The following is a 19,953-nucleotide window of genomic DNA, read 5'->3' as shown; positions in this document are numbered from 1 at the left end:
AAATGGCGTCTCATAGGTCACAATGTAGGTGGGTGGATGTGACTAATAGCTGGTTTCAACCCTCTGGCACATTCTGACCGGACAATTTGTTGAGATGTTTATAGGTTCAAGTTTTCAACACCGAGTTGCAAATACTTAAATTATGACTTCAGCTGTCACGACATTTTTTTTTGGAGCTTAAGAAAAAACAGTCGCCGTGATTGCAGCCACAGACGGTGGTGTCCAAAATGACAGATTCACAGTGATTACTGGTACTTCCTTTGAGCAAGACGGCCTGTTTAATTCGTCATGACTGGTACGTTGCCATATGGGGTTTTTGTGGAGATGGTTCGTTGTCATCTAAACCTATAGGCTACTGTGTTTCATCAGTGACATCACTGGAAGTTATCTCTGGCAGTTTATTAATTTAGTCATCTTTTTCATGAGTTTTGAGAAAGTAAATACTGGTTTTCTGTGTATTTGTGCAAGACGGAGCAGGAGAAAGAGAAGAACACAAAAGTAAAAGACTTTGATGAGCAACACTGATAACCATCTACACGTAGCTTTTGTTCCTTTTCGTTACTCACATGAACAACAGGCCTTAGCAGAGTAGCATTCATTTTCTTTTTCTTCTTTTTTCTTGAGAAATTACTTCTCTCTTGTTGGATTCTTTTGTAGACACTTTGGAAGATCTATCCCCCCCCCCCCCCCCCCCCCCAAATATAAAAGACAATTTGTGTATTTGAGATGTCACTGAACAAAATGAATGTCTTGTCATGCTAATTAGAAGATTAGCTATATCAAAAGCAGTGAGACTTGTTGTTTTAGTCTACTTCATTTCATGGAAAAAGTGAAAATGACCTCAAGAAAATGATAATAATTCTGTTTTTAAGTCTTTTAAATGATAATGTTGAATTTATTTCCAAAGCGCTAACAGTAGCATGGCTAATGTGAATTCACCTTAAAGTTCCATGTGACAAATCTGACCCTTTGTTATCTGACATTTATTGCAAGATAAATAACAGTTTCTCCTATGGATCCTGGTATAATTTTTGTACAAGAAGCTATTCAATTTTAAATTTCGCCTCGAATTTTCTAAAGTTTCCCTCACTTATATTTGCAGTACAGTCTGAGTGCTGAGATGAGCTGTTGTTTTAAGGATTTTCTGCACTCTTCATTTAATTAAATCATCATAATTGGATGAGAAAGCTTTCATATGAATAGAGTTGGTTAAATACAGGGTCCAAAATCTACTATGCTAAAACAAGTGTCCATTGACTGCATAGTGTCAAATGTAGATGCATCCTACTTATGGTTTGTTTAGACTGAAAAGAAGTTAATGGGCTGCATGTGGTTAATCCCCTCATTAATTCAAGACAAATGAAACAGGGAAAGAATCTGGAGTAAATATTAGGTGTTTAATTACCATGTGGGAGCTGTTTGACTGGAGCGATCACAGTGAAGTTCAAGGAGATCTCAGTAGAAGTGAAGGACACCGTCATTGGGCTGCAAAAAAAAAGTCCAACTAATTCTTGATCTAACTGTGTCTCCATATTGCTATATGAAACATGCAACATAAACTCCTTATATGTAAAAGTCTGATCAAAGACGCAGTAAAGGGTTGCACCGCAGTGAGATCTGTGAGGTTTGGGTTGTCGTAGCCTCGTCATGGGCCTAAAATTGGCCTAAAATTCCTCCATGAGACTCAGAGCTGTGACTGATGTCACAGTACTGCACATAACCTCACTTCAAAAAACCCGATACATCCCTTCCACGACTGCACCTTGTGGCCACAGCTGCCTTTTTGTGTTCACTTTATGGCTCATGTGTTTCCACAGCTGCAAACATTAGCATTGCCAATATGCTATTAGGTGGTAACTGACCGTCACAGATCCATCTGGACACCACACTCAACAAAAAACAGACCTGGTATATGGATTAAAAGAATCGACCGTTACCAGGCAGACCATATGTAATGCCTGGATCCGAACCAGTCTGGTTCCAGGTCATTTCCTGGGTACACGGTTTTGAGTAGACCCACAGGAATTCTCTCAAATTCCTTAAACTGTGCCTTTTGAGATATCTAATTTGAGGGATATGTCTGTATAATAACTCACACAAGATAACAGTCTTTCCTAACAACTGTAAATCGTAAACTGCTGTTAGCTGGGAGAGAAAACACTACTGTTTACAAAACAGTCAAACCCTGTTTTATGGAGTTAGTGAACAGAGCCTGCTGAAAATTTGTGGGGTTTTCCAAGATTAAAGTCAAGAGTCGCTTTCACTACTTGCACCTGTGTCTTTCTCCTTTTTTTCTCCTTAGACTTGTATTTAAGGTTTCTGCAGGTGTGGCAGTTTATGACAGGATTAACCATTTAACGACAGCCCTCTCTCACATCTTGAACGTTCAGAAATGTAGTACAAATTAACTCAGACTGTCTGTACTGTTCAGCAGAGCAGAAAACTCCTTCAATTCAACAAATGGATGTTCTCTATTTTTGAATATTGACTTGTTAGCTGTCCCTTTGCACCATACATTTAGGACGGAAATACACAGGGAATAAATCCTCTTTTTTGTTATCTAGGTACCTACAGAAATGTATTTAAACTCATATTAGATAAAGATCAATTAGCAATTACATTTTTTTAGACCTCTTTTTAAGGAGCTCAGTGTTGTGGACAGGTGTAGGATATTCCATTGTCTTTTCATCCTCAGTGAAATTATCAGTTTTGCACATTCTGAGGGAAAGAGAGACTGTTAGTGACCTTGACATATAAAGTGGAAAAATTATATATAGTTATGGTGGAAGGCAGCACTAGTGGATGTATGAAGGATCCTTTCCATGTTAAAGACAGATCCAACAAATCCCGACCAGGTGAAAAACCACTCTACGGAAAGAAAGCATAGCGTTGGGAAGCAATGTGACGATATAGACTTTGACTGATTTTTGTCAACTCCAGACTGTGTACAGATATGCTGTCTTCTCAGACTCAGCCAAACACAGGAAAGTCTGCTTGATGTTTCACATTACAGATGGAGACTGCACAAAAACATGACCCTAACTAAGGCAGAAAAACCACAAACAAGTGAAGATGAAGAAGGACGGATGAAACAGCAGAAGGGACCCATTTTGGGAGGATGACCACGAGTTTGAAGCTTGTTCTGTTTTGGAGAACCAACAGAACAAGCTTCAAACTTGTGGCCATCCTCCCAAAATGGGGAGTTAGTTAAAGCAGACCAGTTCTGCAGTCTGTAGGCCTCCTTTCTCCCATCTGCACAGTTTATTACATTTACTCCATTTCGTTCTTAGACATCTATTCTTAGATATCTTTGCATGTCTTTCTTACCTGCTTTTACTTTCCGTCGCATTAATCCTCCTCAGAGGCAACATGTAGGTTCCTAGTCGATGGATAGGGGGGTTGAGTTCAGCTCATCATCCTCATAAATAGTTTTCGGTTGACGCCTGGATCCCAAAACTCAAGTATATGTTTCCTCCTATGTGACATATTCATGTTGTGATTTGTCTGACTGAAATGCCCTAATTAAGACTGAGAATGTGAATTTAAAGCATATCTAATGCATAATGTAACTGAATGTGAGTTTAGATGAATGTAATTGATGTTAATGACAAGCTGTGTGGTGGCTCGGTGGTTTGCACTGTTGCCTCACAGGTGGAGGGATGCTGGTCTGTGTGGGGTTTGCATGTTCTCTTTTTCTTTATGTGGATTTTTCTCCAGGTAGTCTGACTACAGTGCAAACGCATGCACGTGAGGCTGATCCTGCATCAAAGCTCTCTCCGGCCCGAGTCTTCACAAATGTCTAAATATTTAACGGTACCAAATAAAAGAAGAAACCATATTTATTGTAAATTCCTTACTATTTCTTTTGTCTTCAGCAAGTCATTAAATACGGATACATTTTTGACCGAAGGCTTTCAAAAATGCAAATCTCAAGGGTTTTGACTTAATGCACCTATTGGCTCTTTGTCCTTTACGTCTGCTTGTTACGCTATTATCTTGCTATTGATTCACATTTCTGCATTTGTAATGTGCATCTGCAGATCCAGGCCTTTGTCTGCATGTGTCAGTGTTTGCATTAACGCCAGAGAAATATCCGGGATGCCGGCCAGATTGTGTGTTCATTTAAACAGAAGTAAATGGTCATGACTCTTGTCTTTCTATGCAGAGGCCTTACATAAGCCTATTTTGGCCTGCCGAGGAAATCCTCACCTATCTCTTCATTCTCCTCTTCCACCCTCCTCCTCACTCTCTCCTCTCTTTCAACTCCTGATCCCACTAAGACACCCACTCATCCCTTTAGCAGTTTAGACTTCAGCAAAAGGTTTTACCCATGCTTAAGGGGTTTTTGGCTAAGACTTTAATCAAGCCTGGCACAATTTCAGTCTTCAACAATGGTGATATCTATTCCCAGTGCCCCTCTATCTTTCTGCCTCTCATCCACTGTCTCCCCTCTTTCCATCTCCTTTTTTTGTCTCAATCTCCAATCTTATCCTTCTGGCAACTCTTCTTCCCTTTAGGTCACTTTCTTATCCCCTCAGCACACATTCAAGTGTCTCCCATCCTCCATAAAACCCCATTCATCAAACCTTTGCCTCCATCCCTGCACCCTCCCACCCAATCCCTCCATCCAGCTGCTTTCCCTAACAATTGTGTAAATCTCTACTCACAGATGTTTGGTACTTATAGCCTAAAATGTATGTGTCCTATTTCAGGATTCATTGCTTAACTTTCCATATTTGTATCGTCTCGTGTATCCTGAGTCTTTTGTTTGAATCGTTCTGAATCTGAAACACAACATCTTCTTTCAATTGATCTTTTTATATATTCCTTTTTATTTTTCAGTTGATAAAAACTGCAGTTACCATGTTTAATTTCCTTTAACTGATAATGAAGTAAATGAAGTATGAAGGAACAGTTTTATAAACGTAGAGACAATTAAATCTCTCACATTGTACTGTACGTCCTCACTTTTAAATACAGCATCACATTAGATAGTGTCTGATATGTGACACATCACATTATTAAATTATTACTCTCTCTGTCTTGCCAGGCCCTCCCGGATCTGTCGCCCTGACACATCTTGACTCTTGCGGTAATGTTTGAAACACTGATTCAGACTGACCCATACTCTGTTAACGATACACAACCACATGATTTCTCCACACTAGTGTTAGCAGAAGTGTCAGCATTCATGTAAATGTCACTTCTTTTTCTGATCTGGCAACCCTCTATATGAGCTGCATGTAGGCGGCATGGGAGGGCCTGGGAGGATTTGGACGGGTTCTAAACTGGAGTTTCTCATTAAGTATGAAATGTTGGCCTGAAAGACGTTCATGCTACAGTATGTCAAGACCAAGATGTGTTTGTTCTTGTGGAGAATGCATCAGCTTTAACCCTCCTCACAAACATTCACATTGCAACACCAACAATAACCATAGACTTGGAGTAGGGGGGACGTCAGGCATTGAAAAACTGAAGTTTGGGTTTGCTGCACTGTGTTGGAAATATTGTTTCTGTCAGAAGATGAAGAAAGTTCAATTTTGCAGGCGTCTACACAAGCACCAGCCAATCAGAATACTGTTTCAACCAGCCTCACGTTAACCAATGAAATCGTATATGGGGGCAGGACTCCATCAAAGCACCTGGTTCTCTTATTTACCTACCAGGAACAAATTTGATTGGTTGTTTACTGCATCACAAACATCCACTGTTAGATCTTGTCTCAACGTCCTCTACACATAGGTGTAATTTCCACTGGGGACAGGGGGGATCTGTCAGACTACCCATGTGAACATTATTGTGCACATTCTTGCGGGGGGGGGCGTTCTAATACATTGCTGCGAGTGTCTGAAGCTGCTCTTTCAGTGAAAACTGAGGTTAGTTAGTGGGATTAGTTTTATGTTGGATGTTCAACAGATATTCACCACGTATCCGATATTCATCATGTATCCATCAAGGTTTCATTTAGGCAAGTCAACAAACTACCAACAACTAGAAACATAGCTGATTTTTCTTTTCAACCCTCCATACCATCTGACTGCACTGAAGTTAGTTGTAGTTTGGGTATTAAACGGACATTTACTACGGCTCTGGGACCGTCTCCCTGAGGGACCATCAAAAACAGCTGAATGAAATGACGTTTCTTTTCAAGTCACTCTCAACCCAAGTTAAATTGCTGTACTACAGGAATCAAATAAAATGCATTTTTATATTATATTTGAGGACAATTACATATAAATATTCATTTTTTCTAAATGGGGATATAGCCTTACAAACATGAGACCTAGGGCCCCGTTTACACGGGGCAAAAACAGAGGCGTTTTCATGCGTTTTGGCCGTTCGTTTACACGTAAACGCAGCTCAAAGCCCCCAAAAACGATCATTTCTGAAAACTCCGGCCAAAGTGGAGATTTTCAAAAACTCTGTTTTCACGTTTGCGTCTAAACGGAGGAAAACGGAGGAAAACGGAGATTTAAGCTTCAGAACGTCACATTATGCACCAGAAACTCACCAGCGTCATGTGTGCGACCTGTGTTTACAATTAGTTTGGCCACCGTCAATATTTTCTTGTATTTTACCTGTTTTATATTCTAAAGTCACACTTAAAAGTAACTCCCCCCCCCCGTCCAGCCTCCTGCTCATTCAAGCCTGTGAGCGCGTCAGCCAGCAGCATGAAGCCTGAATTATGGTTCCGCGTTAAATCGACGGCGTAGGGTACGCGGCGACGCGCATCGTACGTGCGCGTCGCCGCGTACCTTACGCCGTAGGCTCTGCGTTGGTGTAACGCGGAACCATAAATCAGCCTTAACTGGAAGTTACACACGTGTCATTTGTTGATGTTTTTCCAGGATTCTGATTGGCTGGCATGACGTTAACAGCGTTTTCATGCGGGTCCGTGTAAACGAGGATTTTTTTGAAAACGTAAAGGGGAAAATATCCGTTTTTGTAAATACCCGGCTACGTGTAAACGGGGCCCTAGACATTTCATATTTATTCCAAACAGTAGGACTCAAAAATAAAGATAAAACAACCTCTTTATTTCACATATGAACATTTCTTATATTTTATATTTATCTGTATATTAAACAATAAACAAAAAAAGTGCCGACATTGATTTTCTTTAAAAAAAAAAATTCCATGTTCTGCCTGAATTCTATCCTGTAAATAGAAACAAAGGTTATACAGCAGCAACAACTCAGATCGGCAGTAAAAATGAATGAAGTGATTCTGATTTGTTGACAAAAAGTGAACATGGGATTGATAAAAATGATTGAAAGAAAAATTAGGCCTAAACTAACAATGTTTCAACACAGTTTGTAGCGCCTGCTTTTCAAACAACATTGATGTGTTTTCCTTTACGTCAGTGGACAGATGAAGAGCAGCAGGATCAAAACAGAGTTTCAGACAAGAAAAGCAGAAACAAAAAAGTTACATAAATAAATGGAAAAAACAGTGGAACTATCTCACATTATTTCAACTCTGAGCACACACAGAATGCAAATAAATGGTTCATAAAATGATCTTCTCAATTCTTGGTCAGTTGCCCTGCCAGTTATTATCACAGAATTCAGCACAGCTTTTATTCATTATTATTTTAGAACAGGGAGTTCTGGTAGAAAATATGAATACAGTATGTCCAGCTCAATCATTTTGTTGATTTTGTATCACTATTGTCCCAATGTATGTAGAAATGTATGAAAATAACTCACCTTTCTTTTTCTCCACCCCCCCCTCCACACTTTTCAAACCAAAATCCCACCCATGAGTCCACAATAACTCATGGACAGTTTCATAAGAGAGCAGTTGGACCTGCAGAAAGTTACTTTAAATGTTTGATCAACCTAGTTATTTTTTTCTTTTTCTTAAAAGAGAGATATCCGGTTGTTGCAGCATATTTCTGCATGTGTGTATTTATATGTGTATATATATATATATATATATATATATATATATAATATAAGAAAATCCATTAATGCCTAAACTTACTCATCTGTAGTGATCCTGAACACAGCGCAGTTTGAGCGTGCACAGCGTTTTGTTCATGGACATAAAGCAGGAAAAACACACTGATGTGCCAAAGGATGGATGATAATAGGAGTGGACAGAACAAGGGATGAGAGTCAAGGGCAGATGACAGAGAGAGAACGAAAGTGGTATGAGAGAAGACAGAACAGAGGAACACATTAAAGCCAAGGACAGGACAAATAAAAAGGAGGTAGAGAATAAAAATAGGGAAGGATGAGTCATTTAGATGGAAGTACAAACGGAAAACAAACAGCAGTCACTTTTGTTTGTTTATTGGGGACGATGAGATTCATCGATTTGTATCAGTAAAAATGATTTTCAATCTTGCCCTGATTATGAAAATATACACAACATATAACGTATGATTAAAAACTAAAATCCTTTTGTTGCTTATGATTTAGTCATAACTTTAACAAAAATGTCCCATGAGAGTACCATTATACAAAAGGGAAATGTATATCCATATTCATTAAAGCCCTTCCTCCTTCAATTCCTGAATCTTCCTACTTTTGACATTTCTAGCTCAGCATTGATATTTGAACTAGGGGTGTCAAATTAGCGTGTTAATGGCAATTAATTAATTACAGGAATATTTAGCGCATTATTTTTTTTAATCGTTGAATCTATTTTTTAACTCTAACATTACTTTTTCTGTTTTAGTTGGCTTTATTGTGAAATCTGTGTTTGTGTGGTAGGCTTTTTGTGCTTGAGTTGTAAGGGGTGTTGTGGTCAGTCCCACCTTGAAGTGGACATTGATTGGCTGTCACTGTGTGTGGGCGTGTTAAACTACACTGGTAGGCTTTGTAGCTGGACAGGCATGGGGGGGAGTAGTGGATAAGAGAGGTGAAAATGGAGGAGCATGTGAAAGTTGCCGGTCCAGTGAATGGGGAATTTACATTTTTTAAAACGCCCCAATGGCACCATTGATAAAGGTATAGAGATATGTGTTCTTTGTGGAAAGGAATTTGCTTACCACCAAAGCAGCTGAGAGTTTAGCTACCACATAAATGCAAATCACCCGGTCGCGAGCGCAGCCACAGCTAACGTTAGCAGCAAAGATGTTAGCTATTTATCAAGCCACAGCAACGCTCTTCCCCAAACTAGACTGGAGGAGATCACCATGCACATGCGCACGTCTGCGACTGAGAGGCTGGCGAATGTGGCTAGGACTGCATCTGTTCAAGTCTGTTGTAAAAATGTATAAATTACTTTATAAAGACACTTTTTTGTTGTTATATATCAATGTTTTGATCTGCCACATAATGTAATGAATTCAAAGGAAAACACCTAAAGTTGAGGGCTTTTCTTGGCACTTTTTAAGTGTGATTAATTTGATTAATTAGTTAATTAGAACTTAATTAATTAATCGCTCAATTTTTTTAATCGCTTGACAGCACTAATTTCAACATGGGGAATAAAATCTGAAGGTCTCAAAAATAATTCTTAGAGCATTGATGGACATAGGGCTGGGCCATATATTGAGATTTTAATATATATCAATATATTTTCAAACACGATATGGTACGAGACAATATCGTTTATATCGATTTAAAAAAAAAAAAAAAAAAAAAAAAAAAATTTTAACATTTTTTTTTAATGATTTTGATATAGCTTATTTTGTGACAAATTGACTTGAATGTTTTATTTGAGATTTGCACAAATGTTTTGTTATTTGCACAACTGTCAACCTCAGTGGAAAAGTCTGCCTGTTACTGTCTACATGTTTAATTGTTGTGCAGGAAAGGGATATTTGTTTTATTTTATTCAAGAAGCATTTTTATTCTATATATGCAGGCAGTTTATTTTTATTTCATTTGTTTTATACATTTTGATATTGTGCAGACCTCTGTTAATAAAGGAACCTGTGTGACATTTGGCACGAGGCTTTGTATTAAAACTGACTGTTTTTTTAAGGGTTTGCCTCAGAAAAAAATGAAGCTAACAGAGATGCTATGCTATAATGCACAGAAAAAATATCGAGATATATATCGAGTATCGCCATTTAGCTAGAAAATATCGAGATATGACTTTTGGTCCATATCGCCCAACCTAGATGGACATGATAAAAGTAAAGGAAGAATGACACTTTCAGTACATTTGGTGATCGGGACCTATGAATGAACGAAGAGCATTTTGTCAATAAAAACAGAACGATCACGTGATCACAATACAGATTGCTGAAATCAGCGTACGTCACACACAATGCAAGAGAGCTGCACTTCTTGATGCACAGCTTGCACATTGATTCATCTCTAATTCTCCAACAGCAGCCTGTTTTCCAACCATAATAAGAGTATGTTTGTGTGTGTGTGTGTGTGTGTGTGTGTGTGTGTGTGTTTATCTGTTAGTGTGAGACACTTTGGCTGAAGGTTTCTAGGTGCAGCCCTGTTGTGTCGTGCCCACTTATCAACGTTTAGGTGTCCTTGAGTAACGCTGAAAAACACGTGCACCAACATGCAAGCTTGGGTGACTGAAGTTGTAAAAAAAGAGCTGAGACGGAAGAGTGGTATGTAAGGTTATACAGCTAACTTGCACTTAACGGATTTGATTACTGTGTCGAGATTTAAGATGCATACATTTTATTTAATGCCCTCACACGGTCACGTTTGGTTCCCACAGTGGGTGTATTTGGTCTGTGAGCGCCATGCTTATCTGCATGTTGTATCATAACAACCCTTTAAAATGATACTAGTGTGTGGTAGAGATATGTGTACACAAACACACACACATGTGTGACATGCAGAAAAGTTTGAGCCACTTGGCCCCTGAAAAGGTCAAAGAAGGCCTCCCACAGGAAGTCATGATACGGGAGCAGATAGGATCGCTTCCTGACACGATCTTAAAATCCACACACGTCCACACTTTTTCTTCCTGAAGAGAATCATCACTGAACCACATATCCATTGAGTGCAAGCCATGCAACACAAACTTTCCCATGAAAAAAACGATTGAAGGGTTATTTGTGTGTTCATATTTGTGGGTCGTGTTTAAACAGAGGCCGAAGGAGCTTCCGCCCTCTTTAACCCCCCCGTCCGCTCAGATTGATCAGCACCAACCACTGATTGGCAGTGACTGTTTTAAATATTTTTTGCTGCATTGCCAATTTGTTGTGTTTCTATTAAAATGTAATCTTCTATGAGTGACAGGAAACGAAGCTCCACTTTCTTTTTAAAATCTGATGAAGTTAGTTCCTTTGACCCGCTGGGTTTCTTATCAGGATGGATATGCAGGGTTCCAGATAAGAGTCTTTCTAAAGTTTTTAAAAACGCCTTTGAGAGATTCTGTGGGGGGTGGGGAGGGCGGACCAGACACATTTCACGAAAGAGAAATTTTGCTAAGTGAAGAGAAATGTTGCTAAGTGAATAGAAATTTTGCGAGGTGAAAGAGAACGGACGGCCAGGCGACAGCAATGCCTGAAGGGAAACTGTTTGACAGCCAAGCCAAATCTTCGCTTGGGTCCCAGAATTTAGGCCTTTTCAGATTGGGTCCCGCTGATATCACTGGATGATGAATGCTTGTTTAACGCGCGTTGGTGATATAAGCGCAAGGCGTGTTATTTGTCACCTCGGGCCTGAAGGTGAGTTGAGAGGAGGAAAGGTGAGTCGGGAGGCGTAAACCACGAACCATAACGTAACCTGCGTGGGCATGTAGAATGACGTATTAGCGAGATTTATAAGCCATCAGATAGGTGTAATTTTGAAAATGAGGATGAATGAACATCAGGGCGAATGTTTTTGGGCTGGGTTTTGCTTCTTTATAAAATAATGATAAATAAATTAATTTAAAAAACCTTCCCTGATGGGTTGTACTGAGGTTGCGTGATCAACAAACCCTCCCACGATCCGCCAGCCCGCGTTAGTTCTGTTTACATGAGACCTGACCCGCGATTAAGACCCCCCTCCGTTTTTCGCTCGACACACCACCCTGCGTCTCTCAATGTAAAAGGTGTTTTTAGAGGCCTGTCACTTCCACAGTTGCATTAATGTTATTGTATTGATAAGAGGACAAATTAGGAAAAACTGCCCCAGAATAAGATCTCCTACCCATCTTTTACGGAGCAGAGTTGTGATTTAAACCATTTCATGCGTGTGTAATTAATACATCCCACAGCTGTGTTAAACACAGCTTTACGACAATCAAATCCTCCACAAAGTAAACAATCTTTTTTTTTTATTTGTAACATTCAGACATATTCTTGAATCTCAACAAATATTTTTTTTTAATTCAGCTCAGGAATGTTCTAGCAAAGGTGTCAAATCAGAAACACATGACATCATATTCCTCCTCCACATTAAAGACGTATGTGTATCTGTGTTTTATTCCGAATGTGTCTTTGCCTGTCTCTGAATTTCTTTGTTGTTATGTCTGAAAACACTGCCATAGAGAAAACAACGTTACTTCAGCCGCAGCTGATGAGTTTGCCTCAGTTTTGCTGTGTTAGCCGTTGGTCTGCTAAACGCAGCAGCCATTTCCGATTATTCCACCGAAACGACATCTGGAAACGGAGCTCTCCCTGCAAATATTAGCCAGCAGCTGCTCCGTCGTGGCTCAGCTGAAGGAGCCGGGAGCCAGGGCCGATCATTTCAGTAATGAAATGCAAATTCTTCAAAGGACGAATGGGAAGCTAGCCCAGAGTTAGTTTGGACATTTTTGCTAATAGTAAGGACGGGAGACCACAAGAGCTGGACAATACTTCATAAAACTACGCAAATATTCCTTTAAATGTAACTGAACTGGTATTTAATCATTATGATATACATATATATTTTTTTGAATACTTTAAAGGATGCACAAAAGTAATGACACAAAATCTTATCTTTATTTGTCTTTGCCCTGAAAGAACATTTAAACAGGTCATGGTGATATCTAGAAGGTTGTTTTTGTAGCTTTTACGTGTCAGTCCAAAACAATAAATACTTTTAACTGGTGTACATTTACAAAATAGATAATCTCTTGGTTAAAACGAAAGCTAGCAGATATCCCCAGTGACCTACGTCACTCATGACTTTTCTAAAATTGATGACGTAAGGAGAACGAATCCCCTTAAACTTTAACACTTTTCATGGTGGCAATGCTAAATATTAATTAGTTGCATAACAGAATTTACCCGGTAAGGGATGCAGTCAACCGCTATTAACATACATATTTAAAAGGGAGCTCTCCTTGACTCCCTTTTAATGTTCCATGTGGGTTTTGTGTTTCCGTTTGAACTGACTTTAAATAAATCCAAGAATCTGCAAATCAAGAACAGTTTACGACTATCGGAAAAGAGAAACGATGAGCTTTTGTGCAGGTGGGGAAATGAAGTGATGGGACGATAAAGCATAACTTTGGTGAACGTCCAGGGGATCATGTCACCAGGTCCTGGCTGCTCGTGGTAGTGATGTGCTCACAGCATTCCTGTGCTGAAGAGACGAAAGTCCAATGGCAGAAAAATGTGAAGACGACAAAAAGGAAGGAGGAAAAAACAGAAAAGCGAAGTTTGTGGGTTCTGAAAAGTTTTCTAATCCAGAATATTATAACAAGCAAACTTAAAAACTTGTTAAAGACAGGTATAAAAGACAGGTCTTGTATTTATATCTAGATATTTGTCTGTAATTATTGAAAAAAAGAACTCTGTATTATTCAATTTTTTTCCATTTCCACATCATTTCATGAGAGGAGATAAACAAAAAAGTTTTATAGGCAAGACTGTTTATTTTATTAAAAAGTAATGGAAGCATAAAAGAAAAACAATTTTTAGTACTGTATACTCATATTCTGCCAAATCCCTGTCTCAGGGCACTTTACTTAGAGCGTAACAAGTTCAACACGAGATAAATAATCCTGTTCGACCGAAGTCACCAAAAATAAACAATAATCCAGTCCAACTCAATTCTAGCTGGTCCAAATTATACCTGTAGTTATGCCGCCCTGTGATGGACTGGAAGCCTATCCAGGAAGTGACCATCTCTGTTGATAGTTGGGACAGGTTCCAACATGCAGTGGAAACAAAACACCCTTTAAACAAGAAGAAACCTCCAATAGAACTGGGACCATGAAGGATGACCATTTCCTGTAACAGGTTGGGGGACGAGAGGACCGGATATAGATGCCAACAAAGTGAAGAACACTGGGGCAGGGGTACCTGGAATAGGACTGAATAAAAGGAAATGTAGATGGTTAATGGCAACAATATTGGCAAACACATACGTAGATAGGGAAGTGTAGATACATGGGATCATAGGACGTCCCAGGAACTCAAGTCTTATAGTTGCGTAACCTAAAGGACTCCCAAAGAGTCACCTGAGCCAGTCCTCAATATACAGTAAGGTTTGGTAGAAATACAGTATATGTTTTAAGTCTTATTTTATATTTCGAGAGGATGTCTCCTTACCAATCCAAAACCAGGAGCTGGTTCCTGAGGAGCATCGGCCTGCAGACTGGGAGTGAAGAGGTCTACTGAGATGGTAGAAAACCGAGGATTTTAGGCTATAATAGAAAGCGGTCATTAGAGAGGAATTTCAAAATTTAATCTGAACTTAATAGTAAGCCAACGGGGAAAAAAAATAAATCTAAAATAGGAAAACTATGATCTCTCCTGCCAAGTCTCATCAGAACTCTCTCTGCTGCGTTTTGGATCAGACAAAGGCTATTCCAAGAACGTATGGGGCCACTGGTTGAAAGAGGAGAGACATTTCTTTTCAGCTTGACAGCAACATAAACCAGAAAATGAAAATGAGAGACACAGAGAGCAAATTGATTTAAATACTTAATCTTGCAACAATATACATGGTGGGTTAGCTGAGCCAACGGCTGAGATCTTCTTCAAAACTGTCTAAACTGATTAGCTCAGCTGTAAAAGCAGAGCACCTTTCCGCCACCTTTCTTAAGTTCTATTATAACTATTTTAACTGATTCTAGGGCTTTGTGATTTAAACATGCTTCCTGAAGTGAAAGAAGCTGTCATTCTTCTCGAAAAGACAGTCTGGATAAGGAGAATAATTTGTGGGACGTAAGGGGTTAGTGTGCAGGCCGAGGAGAAAATTGAAGAGACTACCAGTGGAAAAAGACAAAGGATGTGTGAGAAGAGGAGCTGAGGACAGGGGAAGGATGAAGATTAGATCCAGTAGCTGGTTACTTTGCTGCCTGGACAGGTGGTTTATCTCTTTAAAGAGGCCTGTGCACTAGGGAGTGAGTGAAGACTGATCAGCCAAGTGTGTTTACCTTTGGATAATTTTGGATTCTTGTCCTCCCTGAAAGAGGAGGCTCCGATGGAGAGTTAGTGACGGGGTAGATATTAGATGCCTGAGAAGCCTGCATGTTGGTGCAACTTTATTTTGCTGCATCAGTGGTGCAATTCTAACCGTTTTCCACTTACTCGTCTGTCTGGGCTCTTTGGGTTTCCTGAATACCTTGGGACTGTGTGGTCACAACATGACAAAGCAATTCCCCACTCTTCAAAGTTCATATTTTCCTTTAAGCTCCATTGTCTCGAGCTGTCCTGTGCTGGCTCTTGGTTCTGGTCCTCGGTTTGTTCCCCAGTCCTGGGAGAGTCGCAAAGAATCCTGGGATTCGCAAAGGGGCACAGTAAACACTTTGTCCTCCTCTCCTTCTCCCTTCATTTTCATATTTCTCAGCTTCTTTCTCTTGCTCTTTCGCTTTCTTTGTCTTCCTTTTTCTTGGATCACTGACAGATTGCTGTGGGCTCAAATGTCAGATGTCAAGGGTTTCCCAGCCAAGTAGTTACAGACTGCAGGAAAACAGTAACACACACACACACACACACACACACACACACACACACACACACACACACACACACACACACACACACACACACACACACACATTTACATACACAAATTTACATATAGAACATCTACATGAAAAAGCACGCAGTGTAACCACAGGTTTACACTTATAACAAAAAACCAGTTTCCACATGCATACTTTCCTGTGACCACCTGTCACTCACACTGAAAACCTACACGAATAGACAACACACAACCTCTGTGAAGTCAGGTGGTTTTCAAATCAACGCAGCTGTGCGCACTCCAGAGCAGTAAAGTGATTTTAGGTCCTCTGATGAGTCTAACACACCACTGACTCCCGGTTCATTCTGTCTGCCCACAATGGAGGCGAGAGACGGAGGCCTGAACATTATTAGGCACTTCAAATGCACCTGCTTGATGTGTTTGAACACACACACACACACACACACACACACACACACACACACACACACACACACACACACACACACACACACACACACACACACACACACACACACAAAATGAACAACATTTTTACATACACTTGGGAAAATCACAAGGAATGCATAGTCATTTAAGGACAATGACAACAACAGAACAGAAATCTGGATCATAAAAAGAAGACGAGGACGGTTCCTGTTGCATCGAGAAGACACTACTGAAGAGAGCTCCAGTCCTTCACTGAAACATTACCTGCATATTATTTGTCAGGTTTAATTAAAATGAGAGAACCTTTTAATTGTTTTTCTTTCGGTGCTTTGATAGCAAAAGAGTTTTATCTTATTTAAATTTTGTTGCCAAAGGTACACTCACGTTAATGCTCCACGGGTGATGCTTCTGATATGCCTTCGTCATACCATGAACAAGCAATGCCTTACTTTTTTTCTCCACTAAAAGGCTGCGTACTTTGGAAATGTCAGATTTCCTGGAGTGGTACTTGCTGTGCAGCTATAATGGAGAAAACCCTCCCTGCAACGCTTGGAATCAGCGCTCGGCTTGGCAACGCTGGATGCCACTTAATTCAAAGTGAACGGCTACGCGTCCATTGCTGCTATGCTAGCATACGGCAAGCTAGTGACTTTAGAGCAGAAATAAACATATTTACAGCATTGATCAACTATTCGTTTTGGTCTTATTAATTTGATATCATATCCATACGTTATTTTTGCTACAATTGAAAAATTCTCATGCCTTCTGGCAAAAATGGTGAAAAGCAATTCATTTGTATTTGTGCCTGTTAAAAATAAAAACCAAATTGTATTTTAAGTTTTTGTTACAGTTTCCAAAACTTTCCAACTTTTTGTGGGAATAGGGTTTGTTTAAATTTGTTCTCTGGGGTTTTCTAAAAACAGTATTTTTTTGAGTGTGCAGGAGAGGAATGAAATAAAAAACAAGTCTTCCCAGACAGTTTGGCATCCTCAGCCACAGGACCCTAATTTTTTAGAGACCTATACATAAATTGTTCATGTGGTTTTCTTTCTAACATACTGTAGCATCCCAGAGTGAAACAAGCAAACATAACTGGTTCAAACATTTTGGCTCAACTAACAAAACTGCCCCCCCTCCCACTTGTTCTTACTAACTAAAAAAAATTCATTATTAACAACATCATCACACACAAGACCCTCGGCAGCATCTGTTTTTGGTCAAGCGAGAAACTGTAGAAATGTTTTCGAAGGCAGAATCTATCAGCTCTTCTCATCCTCGTAGCATAAATCATTAACGAGGTGTGCGGATCTTCACCTCTCCCCGGCCAGTCAGGGCCTGCGATGTGAAGTGTGAGTGTGTGTGTGCGTCTCAGTCTGCCCATGTGTGCAAAAACTCAGACTGCTATCTATGTCAATGCACAATGAATATTTGCATTTGTGAGGAGGAAGTAGTTATATATGTTATATAAGTTATATATGTATACATAAATATATAAATGTATGTATAAAAAAATTATTATTATTTGAATGCGTAAGAGACCTGAAATGCAAAAATTAGTTCTGAGCTCTGCACGTTATGACAGATTAAGTGAAGGGGTTCCACTGCAGTTGTTAAAGGACTATATGTGCATATAAAAAGTTACTACTCTTGCCTGTTCTGTCATAAACACCCACCTCCAGTTCAGTTCAGTTCAGTGGAAGCAGAAGCTGTAAACTCTCCTCCTTTTGTGTCTGTTGACAGTAGTTTAAGTCAAACTCAATAGTCGACTTGTACAGATTTATAACAAGGTGGTGGCAACCGCAAGCAGAAACCTACATAAATCTAGCATTTTATACACTTTCTGTACACTTACAAAATTACAATTACTTTAGTTTGTCTGTAAGAACCCTGTCCACATTATCACTTACAGGGAATGATGTTTTTGAGGGTTGTTAAAGGCTGAGATGCTGGGCGGGAATGCACCTGTAATAGATTTTATTGCAATTACGTATATTTCTTTTGTGGATTTTGTACATTTGTTACCATTTTAACTTTATTACACAAGTGCTTAATGTCGCTCTTCTTTTTGCAATACCTTTTCAACCTGAGTTGCTGAGGACAGGTTTGAAAGGAGCTCTGTGAAGGAAATGTGTTGAACTTGGCTCTTCTTTTCTCCGTGTGAGAGAGTTAAAGGCCAAACGGAGGATTTAAGAGGACGGGTCCAGGGACAGAAAAGGTTGAGACCTTTGCAGAGGGCAGTGTGTATTTTGTGTGCATGTGTGAGTTTTTGTGTTCATGATCACACATACGTGTCAGCATGCATGTTGTGTTTTGTGTGTGTGTGTGTGTGTGTGTGTGTGTGTGTGTGTGTGTGTGTGTGTGTGTGTGTGTGTGTGTGTGTGTGTGTGTGTGTGTGTGTGTGTGTGTGTGTGTGTGTGTGTGTGTGTGTGTGTGTGTGTGCGCGCGCGTGTGTGTGTGACAGGCTAGACGTCAGCGCTGACAATAGCCTGTTAAGACCTGGCTTCGTTAAAAGAGGCCTTGAACAAACAAGAGAATAGAGACAGAGGGAATAGAGGGAGGGAGGAAGGGATGGGTGCAGGTGCAACTGCTGGTTGGGGACAAGGGGAAAAGGAGGTAGAAAAATGGAGGGAAAGGTGCAAATGAGGGAAAAGTGGATGCATGAATTGTGGAGAGAAAAACACCTTCATGGGAGGTGAAAAACATTGAGCTACAAAAGGATAGATGGGAAAATGGAATAAAAGAAACAAAGGCCAACGGCGGTGGAATGGGATTAAGGAGGTAGTGAAGCATAGGAAGAAGGGTGGCAACAGAGAGAAGAGGCACGGACAGATAGATGAAGTCAGAATATGAAACAAAATGATTAAAGAAAGGGGAAAGGGTGGAGAAGAGACGAGGGAGGAGAAAGGGTGCAGGGTGGGGTGAATGAGAGTTGGAGGACAGAAGATTGGGATGGATGGGTGCGTGGATTTAAAAGGGGAGGAGGTAATTTTAGATAACGGCATACGAAACCGAAAGAAAAATCAAAGGCTTTTCTGAGCAAAGGTTAGCTGTGACGGCAGAAAGTGTACCAGGGTCAAAGATGTGTGTCTGTACGTGTGCGTGTCTGTCTGTGTCTATACTGTATGTATGTGTAAAGAAGAAACACAAAGAGAGGAGAGAATTTGCTTTTCTTTGCCCATGTTCCCCTGTTTCTATGGGATAGCGAGCATGTGGGATAGCCAACATGTGGACGAGGGTTTGCTGCTGTTGGAGAAGTAGCCAATCAATAACTGTTAAATAAATTATAGACTGCAAAATTTCAAAAGGCACCAGCAAAAACAAATGGTCCAAGCACTTGTGAGGTATATGAGGGAAGAAGCAAGTGCTTGAGCATGCACGTGCGTTGGGGGGTGGGCGTTACATGTTTGTGTATCCGTGTGTGTGTGTGTGTGTGTGTGTGTGTGTGTGTGTGTGTGTGTGATTCTTTGTTGCAATGGAAAAAAATGTGGTGCTTCAGTTGAGGGGGGTGTTGATATTTTCGGGATGGCCAGACTTTTCAGCCTTTGTGTCAGGAGTTGGGCATCAGATTATGGGAAAACCTGATTCAGAAGTGCCTGCAATGAGCTAATGAAAGGCAGAGAAAGAAAGGAATAAAGAAATAAAACAAAGACCAAAAGGTCTCTATCTTGCACCAACTCAGTCTGCTACATCAAGAGATCAGCATGATTTTCCACTTGCTGAGCTCAGAGACTGGTCTGGGAGC

The sequence above is a fragment of the Cololabis saira genome, chromosome 12, assembly GCF_033807715.1.
Source record: "Cololabis saira isolate AMF1-May2022 chromosome 12, fColSai1.1, whole genome shotgun sequence".
Taxonomy (NCBI): domain Eukaryota; kingdom Metazoa; phylum Chordata; class Actinopteri; order Beloniformes; family Belonidae; genus Cololabis; species Cololabis saira.
Note: the sequence above shows the minus strand (reverse complement) of the source record.